Source organism: Octodon degus, unplaced genomic scaffold, assembly GCF_000260255.1.
Source record: "Octodon degus isolate 3935 unplaced genomic scaffold, OctDeg1.0 scaffold00072, whole genome shotgun sequence".
NCBI classification, from domain to species: domain Eukaryota; kingdom Metazoa; phylum Chordata; class Mammalia; order Rodentia; family Octodontidae; genus Octodon; species Octodon degus.
This window is the reverse complement of record NW_004524648.1, coordinates 462,842-478,479: the sequence shown is the minus strand read 5'-3', so window position 1 is coordinate 478,479 and position 15,638 is coordinate 462,842. Positions and strand designations below refer to the sequence as shown.

Below are 15,638 nucleotides of genomic sequence, written 5' to 3'. Positions count from 1 at the left end.
CGAAAGGCGGGGATCCGCGCTGCCGTGGTGCTCATCGGACTCCTGCACAAATCCCGAAAACAGAATAAAGAAAAAAGGTAAAGCTGGCAGCGCCCCTCCCCTCTTCCCCAGCTCTCGTGTTAAACCCCAGTTTTCTTAGGGGTGGACTTTTCCAACCGGCGTTAGGCTCTGTGTTGGGTGGAAAAAAGGCGCCTTGCCAGGCGGGTCGTGGAGAGCGAGGTCAGAGCTTTGTCCCAGATGCTGGCTGGTTCGAGGAATCCCAGGCAGGGCGCCGGCATCGGGGTTCATCCTCGGCAGAGGGTTACCGAGCTCTTTGACCCTAGACCTCGCATTTGCCCATGGCTGCGCTTGTCTTGAAGCCTGCCGGGCGCGGGTGGCATTGATCCAGCCCCTGGCCCAGCCCGAGCGACTCATTGCGCTGGTGTTGCCATTTGCTTCTCTGCAACTTGGCTGAGCCCGCGAGGTGCCGCCTGGCCGAGCTCTACTTGCTCCGCGTTTGGTGCCCGCAGGCAGGGCGCGAGTTCGGAGGTTGCTCATCCCTGTTCCCCACCGTGTCCGTGTGTTTGGATTTTTCAGTCTTTGGATTTTGTCTTTCTTGGCTTTGCTGACCTGTTTGCTCTTGGGTGTTGCAGATGTTTTCTCGGGCTATGTCAGAGACACTTGGGCGACTTGTGGGGTGAAAAGTGTGGGACTCGGGGTGCAGGAGGGAGGTACTGGAGCAACTTATTGAAATCCAGCCCCCAGCTGTAGGTTGACGTCCACTGGACCCTAAGAGGCTGCTCATGCAAGCAGGCTTCCCTTTTCTGCTAGGGCACAGGGCACAGCTTCTCAGTCTCCGAGGGACACTAGAGCTACTGCTGAAACTTCAGGTGGTCCTGCGGGATCCTAATCTCTAGAGGTGTTTTGGAGTGGTCAGTGCTGCACCTTACCTAAGACAAGGGCTAAAACTGCACTGAAGCCAGAGACCTAGATGGTGACTGAAGGTCCCTGCCTTGCTTGGAAGCTGGCTGCTCAGTGAGGTGCTGGTGGACAGTATGCAGGGATTCTGAGATGATGGTGTGAGTTGCCCTTGTAGTGGGGTTTTTCTCCCATCTCTCTTGTCCGCGCTTCCCAAAATGCAGTCTAATAAGACATTTCCCACAGCATAGGATGTCACTCTAGTGAAATGACTTAAGGTTGTTAAGTATGGAATAATGTTGAGTCACCCAGTGAGAAAGTTCTTCCCTTTTACATTCTCTACTAGTGCTGGTGATTTCTTCAAGGAGAAAGTTTCAGGTTGGTGCTAGCCTGGCCTTTTAACAGTTTTTAAACTTTTTTTTTTTTTATCTTTAACACTTGCTAGTTTCCCCTTTGTAACTGAGAAAGCAGCTGTCTGGCCAGGTTCTTTAAGTGAGAGGGTGTTTGTCTAGAATGGAGATCGTTTTGTTTTTGTACTGTTTATTTTTAGGAGTTCCTTCTAGTTATGGCTAGTGTGGTATTGACTGTTGTATTTGTGGTACTCTTATAAAGCATGACTTTAAATGTATACAGTCACAAGAAGGAGCCTATTTAATAGAGGTAGTAAAACTCCAAGTGGTATTGAATATGGCAGAAATCCCGCAGGTGGTCTGATAATGGCTGATTTTGGAGACACAAGTGCCTAGCAGAAGAAACCTCCAGAGACACTTGGGCGACTTGTGGGGTGAAAAGTGTGGGACTCAGGGTGTTTGAACTCTGGAGACTAGTGCTCAGGTCTGGGCCCCATTTGTCCCTGAACTTTGATTCCCTTCTGTTCCCTGCCATTTAACATCTAGTCTGTAAAGTGGGGATGAACATGTTGGCCCTGTAGGGTCAGAAGATGTGTGGGATGACTGGTTTGAGACATTCTTGGCCTATTATGGAGAATGTAAAGGAAAATGTGCTTCACAGGAAAGACAGGTGCATCAGACCAGGTCCTGACTCAGAGGATGGAATGTGTGGTAGGGTGGAAGAGCCCTTCATAGGAAGAAGCTGAAACTTTGAGCCGTGGCTCATACATTGACTATGATATGATAATGCAGATTTTAACTCCCCAAGCATCAGGTTTTGCTCAGGGGACCAGAGGTCTTGTGAGGCTGAAGTGCAATAATTGGTGAAGATGTAGCTACAGGGTCAAAAGTGCTGCCTAAAGATGGAGGGGATTTGATCAGAACTGTTCCCATTCTCCTTTTGTTGGCCAGGTGCCCTTTATGATTAAGGAAAGCTATCTGGTGGTGACAACTCTACTAGTAATGTTCTAGACCAGTCATATACTGGCCAGGTGTGTGGCCAGATGGGGCCTGGGCCTGGGGAGAGAGAGTCGGGGGCATCTTCCTGGGGGCACAGGAAGAGCTGGACAGGGGATAGGGAGGGTTGGCTCGGGCTACGATGCCCCAGGCTCTTGTCTTCCTGGTTGTGCCGTGCTCTTCCCTGCAATGCAGGCAGACATTGGTGGCACTTGCCTCCATCTGATTCTTCTGTTGCTCCAGCCATCCTGATGGCTCTTGCTGTGGACTTAACCTCCCAAGTAGAGAGAGATTGTTTTCATTTTAGTGTTAAATGACCTTTGCTTCTTTCGCTGTAATCTGAGGTTTCTTAGTCTAAGCATCTGAAATCAGCACAGTGCATGCTGTTGACCCTTGCTCTGTGGGTGCCAGCTGGCCACAGGGGACCTGGATCAGGCGGCAGCTGCCGGCTCTCGCAAGCTTTAGTCGAACTGTGCACTGAGTGTTAAATCTGCTGAGTTCTTCCTTCCTCCTCCTCTCTCATCACAGGGTCAGCTCCAACTCAGGCCTCTTCCCCATCCTTCCAGAAGGCTTGATTCATCCATTGATCTTTTTAGTACCTCTAATTGACAGGCTGGAGCAGATAACACTCTTGGCTCTTTGCCTTTGGGGTTGAAATGATCCTAGTCATCCTTCCCATTCTTTTCTCTCTGAGCCACTTGGAAAGATTGCAGTTAGGGGCAAGTAGATATGCCAGGAAGGAGGATGAGACAGGTATCCCATGTAGACCCTAATCAAGGAGACTACCAGGCACTCTTCTTGGTAGGTCCCCAGAACTGTGTTCAGAGCTTCAGCCTCAACTTGCCTGTTGGAGAAATGGGTACGGGACGCATCAGCTTTGACTTTGACTATTCTTTGCCATAACTGTGGGACAACCTGGAGGTTCTGCCCCTTTCTGAATCTCCAGGTGCTCTCCAGGTGCTCAGTCACAAAAGCAGTGTGGTGAGGTGCTGGGGATATGGCTCAGTAGAATAAGCACTTGCCTGGCAAGTGCAAGGGCCTGAGTTCAATCCCCGGTTCTGCAAAAAAAAAAAAAAAAAAAAAAAAAAGTATCAAAAGCAGTGTTATGTTGGAGAGGAGTTGGGTTTGTACACAATTTTGAGGAGATGATGGGATAAAGTCTTCCCTGGAGAGGAATGGAGAGTTCCTTTAACATGCATTGATTGAGAAGAGCCTGTTTTTTTTTTTCCTAAGTGGGACAGGTGTGGATGAGGTCCAGAGCAGTTGCTCAATAGGGACAGAAAGGCACAGTGGAAAGCTCCATCCCCACTGTGGGGAAGCAGGCCCACTGGCAGGAAGGTTGAAGCAGAGGAACATAATCAAAACGTGTCTGTTCTGGAAGATGGGCTTCATGAACCCTGTGTGGCCTCACTGTGAAAGTGTCGGTTAGCATAAGGAAAACCCATCTCATATAGTGGTAGGTGTTTTGGGACAATTCCTGCTGTAGGGTTTCTTTTTCTTTTTCTTTTCTCTCTCTCTTTTTTTTTTTTTTTTTGTGGAACCGGGGATTGAACTCAGGCCCTTGCGCTTGCCAGGGAAGCGCTTATTCCACTGAGCCATCTTCCTGGCCCCTGCTGTAGGGTTTCTGAGGAGGAAAACATGGATTTTCTCATCATTCAGCAAATGCTTGTGGGCAGGCTTTATAGGGAGAATTGTGCTTCTTCTGAATGTGGTCCCTCTGCTGTGCAGTGCAGTGGCTAGTGGGCTCTTCCTGCATGGGTGCTTAGAGAATATCTGTACCCTGGTGTTTACAAAACTTGTTTATTGTGGAAATTCTCAAGCATACAATGGTACAAGGGAATAGTATGAAGTGATCTTCAGTTCCAGCCATTGTCAACTCATGGTCAATCTTGTCCCTCCCCACCGCTTTTTGTGAGACATAGTTTTACTGGGGATTGAACCCAGGGCCTTCACACTGAACTACATTCCCAGCCCTTTTTACATTTTTAGTTTTGAAGCAGGGTCCCCTAAGTCATTAAATTGCTTGAACTGGGCTCAGACTTGTGGTTCTGCTACCTCAACCTTCCAGACTGCTAGAATTACAGACATGCAATACCACGTTTGGCTCATTTTCATTTATTTACCATCCCACTCACCCACAAAATTATTTTAAAGTATGTCCCAGTCATTAGTTCACTTCATTCTTAAATATTTTGGTTTGTATCTTAAAGATAAGAATTCTTTAAAAAATCATTATCATATTCCAAATTAATAGTAATGTCTTAATGTCGTATCTAGTCAATGTACAGATTTCTTCAAATGTCTCATAAAAGTCTTCAAATTTCTCTGACTCAGTATTCAAACAAGGGAGTATGATTGGTGTATATCTCTGAATCTGTAAAATTTCTTTCTCCAGCTCTTTTTCTGCCTTGCAATTTATATATTGAAGAAACTCGATTTTTTTTTTTTGTTTTTAATTTGTTATGGTGCTGGGATAGAGCTAAGGGCCTAGGACAGTTATGGTGAACCTTTCAGAGCTCTTAGTGATAACAACAGCCTTCTGCAGCTCATATCCCACTGGCCTGGGACATGCTAGGCAAGCACTGGGCCACAGAAGTGCAGCCCTGGCCCCTGGATTGTTTATCTAGGAGTTTCCCACAGTTAAATTTTGAAGATAGCATCTCTTGGTGGTATTTAACAGGTTCTGCTGTCCCCTATGTTACCTGTAAGATGATATTTAGTTCTAGAGACACCATCAGATTTGGATTTGATCCCCCCTCCTTGCTGTTCAGTCTGGTGAATCTGTGGCAGGGAGAAGACTTGTGTTCTGCCATTGGAGACAGCCCTGTAACTTGGCTGGATGTGAGGCCTGAATCGGGTTGTCCAGGAGTCCTGGCTTTGGAGTCCCAGAGACCCAAAGCTAGAAGGGGTACAGATTTGGAACTGATCCACTCCTGGCCCCAGAACAGATGGCAGCTTGTTCTCTGCTCAGGAGGTGGCCTGGCCTCGCCCTTTCTGAAGAGCTTGTCTCCGCTCTCTCTTGTCTGATGTTTGAATGCCACCCGGTTGGCTGTCCTTACTTTAAAGAACAAGCATCTCCCTTTAACAAGCTTCCCATTATTAACCTCCCCGAGAGTCTGAGGAGTGGGACCCTTGGAGTTTAAGGGACAGAATGTGAAGCATAATTGAGTTTATCTTATTCCTTATGGGCCCATACTTTTAATCTCCTGTCTGATAAGCTCGATTCTAGTTGTCTTTATTCATTTCTCTTATGGTGGTCAGAGTGGAGCTTTAAAAATTCAAGTAAAGTTAAACTTTTCTCCTGGAGAAAACTCTTTAGGGGCTTCCTATTGTACTTGAAATCCAGCGACCTTGTGTTCTACCACTTCATGCCTCATGTGCTGTGATCCTTTTACTTCTACTTCTGGAACATGCTGGGTACGTTCCTGCCCCAGGCTCTTTGCACCTGCTGTCAACAATGACTTATTGATAAGGTACTTCCTCATCACTGGCCTCATAATTCCAGTGCCCTCTCCTCTGAAAGGACTCTCCTGATCGTGCAGTATAAGCAGCTTATTCCAGTGACTGCTTTATCACTTGGGTTTTTTTTTTTTTTTTCCAAATTGCTTTTCCTTTTATTTCCTTCATGGTACTTGTCATTAACTGATGTTATATAGTTTGTAATAAGTGGCTTATTGTCTGTTCCCTTCCTAGAACATGAACAGAGATCAGGGACTTAAGCTTTGTCCCCACTTGGTTCCCACTACCCAGAACAGAAGATGCTTAGTAAATATCCACTGAATGAATGGAGAGACTGTCCAAAGCTAGCAGCTCCCCTTGTGTCCCCACTGTCCTCGAAGCACTGCAGTGTTCTCTGGAGCAGGTTTCAAGGTGCCCTTTTCTTGTCTGAGATTGGGGACTCTTTCCTTTTCTTTTCCTTCCTTGAGGTTTTTCAGAAAAATGCAGATGATCCTATACACACATGTAGTTCTGTGGCTCATCCTCTGAGCCCTGCCTGGCCCCTGCATGGTTTGGGGACTCACAGAGAGGAGGAGTTGGGTGCAGCTCTGAGTGTTGTGAAGCTGGAGCTGGGCACCTGGGCTGTGCGTGGGCCTGGGTCCCCAGGTCTTGGGTTGCGGGGCTGCTGCCTGATAGGCAGAAGCAGGTTCCCTCCACTTGTGCCAGAGAGGGGCCAGTGGGCGTCCGAATTAGTGAACAGTTGCCATTAGCCAATATCTATTTTCTTCCCCCCAATGCAGTTTTATCGTTTTGGAGCCTGCCTGGTGCGCAGATGGCTGCTAACCAGGATGTTGCCAAATAGAAGCCTCGCCAGGCTGTTAGGTTCAACCAGCGAAAATCACTTCTGTGCACGTGGGGGCTGCTGAAGGGCCCAGGAAATGTCTCAGTCATTTAAAGCGGACTGACTGGTCCCCTTCTCCTCTTTATCTCCCCTTCCCCTCTCTTCCCCTTCTCCTACCCATAGCAACTGATTTTCTTGCTGACCTAATCCATAGAAAGTAAATGAGGTAAGTAAGATGATTTCAGGTGGACAAGTGCTTTTTATTTTAATAGCTATTTTAAAAAATGAATCCTGGCAAGTGATACTGGTTCTCCACGCCTGACAGTTACATAACACTTTATAAAAAGCGAATTTGTTTAAGTCAAAAATTGCGAGTCAATTTAAAGAAAAGTGTTAAGAGAAATAATAGACGGTACTAAGATTTGGAGAAAGTTAGGAGGATAATATGAAAATGCCTGAAGTTTGTGAAATGCTATTGAAGAAGGGCTTCATTTCTTACAGGTTCAAATGAGCCAGATAGGGTTGAATGGTGGTTGTAACAAGCCAACACACTGAAGGTTACTATTTTCTAGGCTGTGTGCTAAAAGCTTACATGCCTATTTGACTTCATTCTACCAGTTTATTATTATTATTATTATTATTATTATTGTTGTTGTTGTTGTTGTTTATAGTGGCGGGGATCCAACCCAGGGCTATATGGCTCATTCTCTGACCCCTTCCTGGCCCCTGCATGGTTTGAGGACTCAGAGAGTGGAGACCTGGGCTCAGCATATGTTAGGCAAGTGCTCTGTCACTGAGCTTTACACTCACCCCTTTGACTGGTTGAGGATCAGGATTTTAATTTAGTTCTAGAAGCTGTGCCCTTAACTATTACGTCAGAAATTCCTGTGATAGGAACCTGTACCGTGCCTGGCTTGTGGTGATTGCTTCATGCACGCGTACATGCTGCTGCTGTGTTAATGTTTTGGAGTGTAACGTGAGTATGTTATGTGTGCACATTTTAAGATTATAGCTCCATGACTGTTCACACATACATTTGCTGTAGATGCCATCCGGATTAAAGTATAGACTCTTTTGGGACCCTGCAGATTCCTGCATGGCTCACCGTAGTCCCGCTAAAGTCAATTCCAGCCCACCAGCTGGGGTCCCCACTAGGTGCGCCGTGGTGGTAACTAGGGCAGCCTTCCTATACGTTTCCTAAATTGGGGTTTCTGAGGTGGGGTAGACCCTGTTCAACCCTGAAGGGAGTGGTATCAGCTAACCTAAAGTAGTCGCTAGGCATGGGTGAACTGCCTTTGACCTTCTCGTCTCCTTCTGGACACGCTTAGTGGGAACCCGGAGCCAGTGCTGCGATTACGCAGTGCCCTTGGATCAAGGGTGGACTGAAAAATTGTCACTTGCTTTTATGCTTATTAGTTGTGAGCACTCTGTTTCATGAAGGCTGGAGCTCGAACAGAGTCCTTCCTGGAGCCCTCCCGGGGTTGGGAATGTCCTCGGAGACATGTCAGTCCCATGTGTGTCCTGAGATAGCTGACCATGCCAGCCTCAGGCTTGGCTTGCCTCTTGGAAGGCAGGAGAGAGCAGGCCTGTTGATTAGAGCCATGCTACCCTTCTCCTTGCCCCTTCCTCGGTCTTTTCCTGCTTTTAATCATTTATTTATTTAGTTATTTGGTACAGGGTCTTGCTGTACAGCTAGGGCTCGTAACGATCCTCCTGACTCAACCTCCCCAGCAGTGGGATTATAGGCGTGCACCACCACACCGAGTTTCTTTTTCTATTTTAATGTAAAGATCTTTCCTAACTATAGGGAACACTGTGTGGTAGAGTTATAGCCACAAGTGCTCATTTACAGGGTGGAATGATTTGTAACAGTCCCAGGAAGGAACCACAGGGCTCATTTGCAGTTTAAGGACAGGGTCCGGGTACAGAATCTAGTAGGTGCGGAAGCAAGATTCCTCTGTGTTTTTCACTGTCATGTCCTATAGCACCTCAATATCCTGTCCCTGAAAGTGGAGACAGCTGCACCTTGCCATCTAGGAGTTTGCAAGCTGAGGCAGAGATTAGAAGCTGGGTCTTCAGATTCCCCAGGTTTTTTTTTTTTTTTTTGAGACAGGATCTTATGTTGTCAGGCTGATTTTGAACTCACTAGGTAGCCAGACTGACCCCAAGCTAGCAGCAGTCCTTCTGCCTTAGTGTCTAAGAGTGCTGGCCCACATACCCGTCTCTCCCCTTTTCTGTGGATATTTTTAAATCGGAAGGTTTTAGATTATGGATCTGCTTACCAGTCTCCTTAAAAACTCAGCACCCTGGCAATGTTGGCAGGGCCTACCTTCCTTATTGTATCTTAAATGCCTGCTGCTTGTACATTGCAGCCTCCCCTCCCAACCTGGCGACACCTGTGCCTCATCTGTGCCACCTACCCCAGTTCCGATGGATGACATGAGCTGCATGGGAGGCAGGTGGTCCACAGGTGGGGAACTTCAGTGGAAACTCTCCTAATAACAGAGGCTTGGGCTTGTGGCCGAACCATGTGTGTCCCTTGCTTGGGGGCTGGCCAATTGTGATTCACCTGAGGGTCCCAGCAGCCTTCCTGGGTCCCTGCAGGAACTGAGCTGCAGACTGGCACCTGTGGATTTGCTGTTGAATGCTCACCTTTTCTTATCCTTCTGAAAAACCTTAACATAAAGGGACAGAAACTGCAAGAGGCTGTGCAGTAGTATAAAAACTTACAGATATTGAGAGAAGGCACAGGGACGGGGGCATGGATGGAACCCCCTCCAGACATAAACTGGGCTGGCATTGAAGCCTTGTTTACTTAATTTCATTCCCTGCAGTTATTGGCATTGTCTTAATTTTTGATAGGGAAGAAAGCTGAGGTTCAAGAACAGCGGCATCCCCAACGTTCCTGGGCTCTGTCAGATCTGAGATGCTATCTTTTCCCCTCCCTGGTTTGTGGCCGAGGGGCCTTCCTGTCTGTGCTTGGCTTTTGCTATCTCTGAAAGAGATTGTAATGTAACCTAGAGGAGACTGGATGTAGGACAGAACTTCAGATGGGACAAGTGTATCTGGGCATCTCTGGTTTTGAATTCTTGGTCGGAGCTGGGGATGGTACAGCTTCCACCTGGGGAAAGGTGAGTCCTTTCGAGCCCCAGATGAGCTGCAGGGTGTCTTGGCTGTTCAGGCTGCCGTACTGGTGCATTAGAAATTCTCATTTCTTTATGTGAATGGAAGGTCTGGGATGCAGCCTGCCCTACCTGTGCCATCTGTATTTTAATAGGACATTCATTTTGAGGAGCTTTAACTTAAGATGCAAAGGTAGAAACTGTAAATTAAGAGATAGCTGAAATAGGCTGTGCCAAGGGCTTTGAGTATGATGTCAACAAAGTCCGGTGGCTGAGCTCTGACAGCCACTTGGAGATGGGATGAAGTCTGTGGTGCAAGTGGTGGAAATAGAGACACCTGACTTCCACATCTCAGTTTCTCTGTCCCCTTCCTCTCTTTCTGGGAAGTGCTCTCAGCCCTCTCTGCAGCATTTGCCCTTTTTCACTCTATAAACATAAATGCAGACAGTAGTCCTGTGTGTAAGCGGGGTGTGTTCCGAACATTCACTTATGTCCTGTTCCAGTTTCCCCATCCGTATTTGTGACGAGCTGGCATGCACCAAGCAGCAGAGCCCATGGGGAGAACCAGACCTCTCCCTGTACTTCAGAGGGAGAGACCAACCTTGCTGTGTGAACCCAAGAAGGAGAGTGGGGTGCTTGAGAAGGGGAGTGGGGCACCTGACAGTGCACCGAAGGCTGTGTGGAGTTGGTGGCGCTTGAGTTGGACCATGGGACTGCGCAGGCTTTTTGAAAGGAAAGGTGACTCAAGGCAGTGCATTCTAGCTAACAGATAAGCAGGGAATGGAGGCAGGAGAAGCAGAGAACACTGTACTGATTTGACCATGGGTGTGGATTTCCTCCTGGGAAACAGTGGAAAGTGAGGATATCAAGGTGGCCTCAGGCCTTTTTGGGGTTGGTATTGAATTCCAGGGAAAGAAAGAAGAGTTCGAGATGGGCCCTTTCCTTGGTTCCAAACTTAAGTGGCAGTTTGGCACCCCAGTTTACATACCACAGCTGAAGCAATCATAGTATACTGGGAATGTAGCTCTGTGACATTTGTCTTATTTGGGTTCTATTAAGTGGAAGCTTGAGGCCAATTGGTCTTTTGTTGGAGAGGTGGTTGGTGGTACCCCCAAATGACTGTTCTTCTGATTTTGATTCATAATTTATCTGAAATAGGAATCTTTTGGTTTCAAGGATCAGGCTCCTGTTCGGTTGACATGAAGAAATATTTTGGTTTAGGTGTCCCCAAGGGAGACAGATTCAGACATGGCTGGATCGAGATCTTGAATGGTGTCCTTGGATACTGGTTTTCTCTCCCCACTTGTGGCCTCTACTTTCCTTTGGGTTGGCTTCATCCTTAGATTATACACAAAGATGGACAACATCTGTTCTAGGCTTACATCCTGTGTTTTGCAACACCAACAGGAAGGCACAATCTGTTTCTGTCTTTCTTCTTCTTCTTCTTCTTCTTCTTCTTCTTCTTCTTCTTCTTCTTCTTCTTCTTCTTCTTCTTCTTCTTCTTCTTCTTCTTCTTTTTTTAGCAAAAATTTCAGGGCTGGATCATGCTGGACACAATGGGGCACACACCCATTCTGAGCTCTGGCTAGAAGGTTAGGATGTCCTATTAACCATGTGTCAGTTTTGTGCTCACTCCTGGCCCTGGGAATAAAGTTGCTTGCTGAGGGTATAGGAGGATTGATTCACCTAAGGAAAGTTGGCTCTCAGAAGATGAGGGCTTGGAAACTGTGCAGGAAGAAGCCAGAGCTTGCTCATTCTGCTGGCCTTGATAGTGTAGTTGGTCTTGGTTTTGTTTTGGCCTTGTCAACTTGGCTGGTGATGCAGCTGCTGGTCCTCACCCAGATGTAGGATGTCTCCTTCTGCCTCTTCTAGTTAAGACATTCGTTCTTTTCTGCTTATGCAACAGGTTGCATCCTGTAGTCCTTATTTGTAAGCACACTCGTTGGGTTCTCTCTCCTTCAGTCGGTGTGTGCACTGAGGCTGTCATCCTAGCCTCCCTCAAGCTTGATCTTCACTCTGTTGGTTCTCTGTCTCTGTCTCTGTCTCTGTCTCTGTCTCTGTCTCTGTCTCTGTCTCTGTCTCTGTCTCTCTCTGGTGCTGGGGATGACTGAGCCCAGGACCTCATGTATGCTAGGCAAACATTACCTGTGAGCTGCATCACCAGTACTTCTCCGTCTTCTTTTAATGATGTGATACAGCTGTCCTTCAACCCAGACAGTTTGGATTTCTGGAGTATAGATTGCCACTCCTTGTAGTCATCTGGCATGGATGATTGTGGTTTAGGGGCCTGGCTAAGGGTGAGGCCAGCTCTCTGTGGTCCTTTGCCTTGCTGGAGGGCCAGTTCCTACAGAAGTCTCTAAAGAGGGACAATAAGGTGGTGGTGGGGGGGAGAGAGAGAGAGAGAGAGAGAGAGACAGACAGACAGACAGACAGACAGACAGACAGAAATAGACAGACACAGACAGACACACAGACAGACACATAGACAGACACACAGACATAGACCTAGAGAACAAAAATATAACTGCAGAAGGGCAGAGGGGCACTCTGAAGCCTCAGAAAAACCAGGAGGTAGTACCATATATATAATCCAGCATGTATATGGTGCTCGGGCCGGGGAGATGGCTCAGTAGAATAAGCGCTTGCGCGAGGGCCTCAGTTCAATCCCCGGTTCTGAAAAAAAAAAAAAAAATGACCAGTAGAAATTAGCAGTAAAATTATCTAAAATTATCTTCACATATATATGGTGCTCAAACTATGGCCTGAGGCTTTTTCTCCTACGATGGAGCTAGAGCCAATAAATGCTTTTCGCTTGTTCTTTAAGGGAATTATTTATGTAAATAAAAGTTGTATCCAGCAATTCTCTACCTAGGTATATAACCCAAAGAATTGAAAGTGGAGACTCAGACAGACACTTGTACGGCAGTGATCATAGCAGCATTATTCACTACAGCACAAAGTGGAAGCAACCCAGGTGTCCTTCAGCAGTGAACGGGCAAGCTAACTGTTGTATGTGCTTACAGTGGAATATTATTCAGCCATAAAATGAAAGAAAATTATGCTGCAACATGGATGACCCTTGAGGACACTGCGCTGACTGAGATAAGCCAGGCATAAAAGGCCAAACACCGTATGGGTCTACTTCGTGTAGCTCCGATCGTGCTGCTATAACGAAGTGCTGTGGGTTGGGTGGCTTCGATAGCAAGCATTATTTCTTAATCTCTGGAGGCTGGAAATTCCAAGATCAAGATGGCTGATACGTCTGGTGAGGCCACTTCCGTATTCACAGGCCACCGTCTTCTGGTTTTGTCCTTAAATGGTAGAAGAAGGAAGGGAATGCTGTATAGCCTCTTATATAAGGAAATCCATCCCACAGTCTTCATGACCTCATCACCTTCCAAAGACCCAGCCTCCTAATCCCGTCACAGGGGGGGTTAGGATTACAATCCATGAATCTGGGGTAATGGGTGGGATGTAACCATTTGGTCTGCAGCACACTTACATGAGATCTCCTAAAGAGGCAGATTCACAGAACAAGAAAGCAGATGTCATTAGGGGATGAGGAGAGGACAATTATTGTTAAATACAGTTTCTTTTAGAAATGATGGAGAAGTTCTAGAAATGGTTAATGATGGTGGTCACACAGTGGTGTGACTGCCATTGAATGACACACTTAAAAATGGTAACAGTGAAATGTAGTAACAAAAAAAGCAACAACCCACGTAGATCTTATTCAGAACCTTGGTGTCTAAAGTAGAAAGTGAGGGCGTCTTTCTGGTGGGGGAGGGAGTGGCCCTCAGCCTAGTGACTATGAACGCTGAGATGCTGAGTTTGGAGCCACCGTGCCTGGGGCACCCTGGGAAGCCACAGCCCTCCCCCCTTAATAGTCTTGTTCTGGAGTTGAAGGTCCCAGAGGGCTCTCTTGTCCAGCTCACATCCCCCACTGGTGGCCATGTGTTCTGGCTAAGGTCAGGCCGAGGGGGCAGGTGCGGTGGTGCTGGGCCACCTCTAGGGAGCTCTCTGTTCCCCTCGACATTCCCTGCTGCTGCGGTAGCAGCTAATGGACAGCTAATGGCCAGTGCCTTGTGGGGCTCTCTGAAGGGGCTGATGGGGTAGTGGGGGACTTTAGGGGGTCAGTAAGGGGCCAGAGAAGAAGTGTGGAGGGAGGAGCTGGGGCCACAGGAGCAGAGGGCTAGGGTTTAGTGACCATAAAGCACATACTCTAATGACCTGCCAGTCCACTCTGAGGTGGCAGCAGCTGCCCTAGTGGGTGCCAGCTGTGCAGCGCAGTCTCACGTGGGCACTTGCATGGCTGACGCCACCATAGACACTCAGCGCTCCCTCACAGCACTCTGGGCTGCTGCTTGGCAAGCTGGAGGTTTTCAAGAAGTATGCATACTAGTTTAAAAGTCAGTGTGCCTGGCAGAAAATGTGGACAATACTAAACAGTACCAAGAGCAAAATAAAAATTATCTAGAGTCCCAGTTGGGACGGGGGACCGTGGAGACAAACACTATTAACATTTTATTTTGAGACAGGGTCTCACTAATTTGTCCAGGCTGGGCTCAAACTCACAGTCCTGCCTTAGCTTCTTGAGTAGCTGGAATAACAGGCGTGAGCCACCATGTCCACTATTAAGATTTAGTATTTTTTTCTGTTTTCTTTTTTTCTATCCAAACACATACCTTCCCACACAATTCATTTATAGCTACATCTATATCTTTCTCTATATTATACTAAAATTGGAATTATATATAATGTATTTTTCAGGACTCTGGATGATAAGTGAGAGAGTGACTTGTATTAGCCAAGCAAAATTGGGGAATTTGTTGGTAGGCACTGCCCATCTGGGGAAAGGATCAAACCTCTGTTCCTTTCTGTTACTTGTCTCTGAGTTAGCTTCTCATGCTTGGCCCTCTGTCCCCGTGGTCTTGGGTTCATGGTTTTAGACCCTGTGGGCTAAACATTTTAGCCTCCTTTTCTACAGAGAGGAATGAAAGCTGCTTTCCAAGCCCAGTGTGGTGGTGCATGCCTGTAATCCCAGCACATGGGAGGTTGAGGTAAGAGGATCGTTGTGAGTTCTAGGCCAGCTTGGGCTACAAAGTGAGCTCAAGGCCAGCTGCAAATCTGCCTTCTATTGCTCTAGTTAGACAAATCCCAGGGAGGAGTTCTGATTGACTTGGATCCTCTGTCCAATCTCTGAGCCAGTCCCTGTATCCAGGGATGGAGTGGGGAATAGTGATTGGCCTGGTGTGAATTGGGCTCATTCTGGTAGCCAGAGTTTGGGCATTTTGATGACAAAGAGTCCTCCTGGGAGAGGACCAGTTCCCTGAAGTACAAGCAAGGGGCCAGTTAAAGGGATGTAAGTGAATTGGAAAGGCAAGCTGCTTGGCATTGATTACAGCCATGGGGAGCTGGTCCAGCATGTTGGGGAAGCGCATGGACCTGTACTCATACCAATTCTGTAGGCATTTGGCTCAAATCACCCCACAGCAGTGCAGTTGATGGCACTAGCCATGATTATATCTGCATGGCTCCTTTGACCCAGTGGGAATTTCTCGACATGACTGTTTCCACATATTTGGAAAGATGTAGTACTGGGTCACTCACTGCAATATTATTTGAAACAGTAAAACACTGGAAATAGCAAGTCCCTGTTGGTGAGGAACATTACCTAAATTATCTCACATGTGTGCCATGAACTTTACTTAAGGAATAGTGGTAATTGTCTATGAACTGAGAGAAAGTGGCTACCAAGATATTTTAAATCATGAAAGTGGGGTGCAGAATAGAACATACATATGCTACTTTTTGTGTAAAAATATGCAGAAAATAGGACTTCATCCTTGCGTTGGCAGGTATAGTCAGCCTTTGGGATCTGTGGGCTCAGCATTTGTGAATTAAACCAACTGTAGATGGAAATATATGGAAATAAAAAGTTCATCTGTACGGAAGATTTCCTTTGTGATTATATCTTACAACTACAGTATAATA

The 15,638-nt window shown here is 46.9% G+C and overlaps 1 protein-coding gene across 6 annotated transcripts in view; it reads left to right on the top strand.

Annotated features, from left to right (window-relative positions):
* Rap1gap2 (RAP1 GTPase activating protein 2) overlaps nucleotides 1-15,638 on the top strand; it is a 270,799-nt gene that overhangs the window by 77,778 nt on the left and 177,383 nt on the right. The window contains exon 1 of one of the 6 annotated variants that reach the window (XM_023719945.1): nucleotides 7-77. The exons of the other annotated variants lie outside the window; for them this stretch is intronic. The gene's annotated coding sequence lies outside the window, so the exon portion shown is untranslated. Of the gene's footprint in view, nucleotides 1-6; nucleotides 78-15,638 lie in introns of those variants that run through there. 6 annotated transcript variants of the gene reach the window in all.